Consider the following 2,332-nt stretch of genomic DNA (forward strand, 5'->3'; position numbering starts at 1 on the left):
GAGTGTACCTATATAGTACACAGAATCCAATGTGATGCTACTTAAAGCTATCCAATATTGGAACGCTTTTGTATACGTAGAGCGTACTTAATTTTAGGGAACCTCCGTGAAAAAAGTATGCATGGAGTGTACTTGTTGTGGAGGGGTAAAAAAGTGTACACAGGGCGTACTTGATTTCGTCGAGCATAAACAAGTACACATAATGTATATGCTAGTCATCCATTATCACATCGACTGCGGGGGGTGGGGGGGTGTGTGATCGATAGGGGTTACTCATTCATGCAGTATTGATAAGTTACCTTAGTCTCTTGATGTTGATTGTCAACAGCAACACTCACCTCATTTTCCTGTCTCTTATTCAAAGCACACACTGAAACAATCATATTGCTTAATTAACAACAGTGATCATACTTTAATAACAGTGTGAAAGATATAAACAACAACAATGCATATTTTGAAAGATGACGTTACCATTACTGTTGTGTGCGTTCAAATATTTGTGTCCAAAAATTCTAACTCTTGTATTTTTAGAAAATTTGTGATGAGCAATTTAGGATATTGTAAGTGACAGACTAACTTATAAACCAATACATTTAAATATTTGCCGTAATTTTAGCACTTATCGGCACTTGTGTAATAAAAAAAATCTTCAAATAAGCATTAATATTTCAAACAGCAGAGTTAAAAATATCATTATAAATGACAATTTCACCAAAAAACTTGAATGTACAAAATGGTGTGAAAAAATCAGTATGACACTGTTGAAGCTGGAGCAAGAAATAAAATTCTTGTGTTCAATTCAGCAGTTTGAAACAAAGAGGTAAAATACAGTTTCTCAGAAGTTTGTTTTATCGGCATGAGTACTGTATTTTGACAACATTATCAAAGTACTGTCGGAAGTGAAAAGGTTTTACAAAATATCCAAACTTGCATTGTTCAGCATGTTGACAAATAGTAAAATTGCTTAATGTACTGTCCTGAGTGATGTCACACTTCATTATAAGGTAAATGTACATATCTTTTCTGTAAAATAGTGAAATGTGAAAACAGCAGTCCAGTAAAAATGATTGCACAGTTTGAGATGGTTTGTTCTAAGGATAGGTTTCACTGTACTTGCATTGTGAAAAATGTAATGATGAAATGTTCTCTGAGTATGAAGTCTCTGTTGTGTTGAAACAAGTTTGACAGATTCATGGAATGCTTCACTCACTTTAGTTATATCAGTCAATATCAGTATCCATTTGTACACCAGAATGCTCAGGAAATGTATTGCCATGGATACTGCCATCTCCATCGTCACTTCTGCTTCCATCAGTATCTGTTGATCAATAGTTAGATAACAATAGTCAGCATGGACTTCATGTGAGCAAAAATACAAAATATGTTAATTTCACATAAAGTTACACTCATTGCACTATGTGAGGTGCTTGTAGGGAAAGAGAAAGGAATATATGAAACTTACCAATAATTGCAGAAACAGTATTAGGATCAATGCTTTCACGACAGTTAGCTCCCTTCAAGTTTTTTTCCAACCAGATCCTTTGTTTTGTAGAAGCATTGCAGCAGGAAGAGTGCTGCCTTGGTCCAGACTCTTTCAGTGTATTCCTTTTATCCTTGCATTGTTCATCTGCTGTTCATAAGTAATACTCTTGAACCCGGTATAACTGCCAGCACTTCCTTGTAAGAACTATTGATTGCCAATAAAAATAAATTAGTATGTTGCCTTGTTTATTATTACCTCTCGTGTCTATTTATAGACAGAGAAGGTATTAGAGTTGAAAACCAGTATGCTGGTGTCAACTACTTCCGTCTGTCAATACTTCCGTCTGTCAAGATCCGTTGACGTCATGCCATTGTGATGGGTCATATCATAAACTGGTGGGGGTGTTCATGGTTCAGGTTGAGGTGCAGGAGAACGATTTTGAGCTGTGACAAAAATCAAAAGGGACTTAGCGGCATAGCCACAGTGTTAAGCCTTTCTCCAAGGTTCTTAGTTGACTACGATCTATTACAGACTACTGAGCTGACGTTAGGGGTACTCACTTTGTGTTTGCTCACTCTGTGTGCGCTAGTGTTTGGTACTGAGGGATATCCCCTCATGGCCTCACGTGATATGAGCCTGTTGCATAATCTGCAGATGATCATATGCTGAGTCTGAAAACGGTCATTGTGTAAGCCTGTCGGCATTTTCCTTGCATTTTTTCTCATTTAATTTTGCAAAATATCGGCGAGTACCTCAATATTTCAAGATAACCCTTTCTTCCCAATCGTTCCTGGAGTTTCAGAGTCATATGAACGAAAATGAGTGAAAGTTTTAGACAGGAATATCGGA

At 36.7% G+C, this 2,332-nt stretch overlaps 1 long non-coding RNA gene across 1 annotated transcript; it reads right to left on the reverse strand.

The window, feature by feature from the left end:
• Positions 1 to 384: 384 nt before the first annotated feature.
• On the reverse strand, positions 385 to 1,587 carry LOC139125795 (uncharacterized). Its single transcript, XR_011550348.1, has 2 exons — positions 1,463 to 1,587; positions 385 to 1,318 (listed from the first exon to the last, which is right to left on the reverse strand). It is a non-coding gene; the product is annotated as an uncharacterized lncRNA (long non-coding RNA).
• Between the last annotated feature and the right edge of the window lie 745 nt (positions 1,588 to 2,332).

This window comes from Ptychodera flava (assembly GCF_041260155.1).
Source record: "Ptychodera flava strain L36383 chromosome 3 unlocalized genomic scaffold, AS_Pfla_20210202 Scaffold_26__1_contigs__length_13983176_pilon, whole genome shotgun sequence".
Lineage (NCBI taxonomy): Eukaryota > Metazoa > Hemichordata > Enteropneusta > Ptychoderidae > Ptychodera > Ptychodera flava.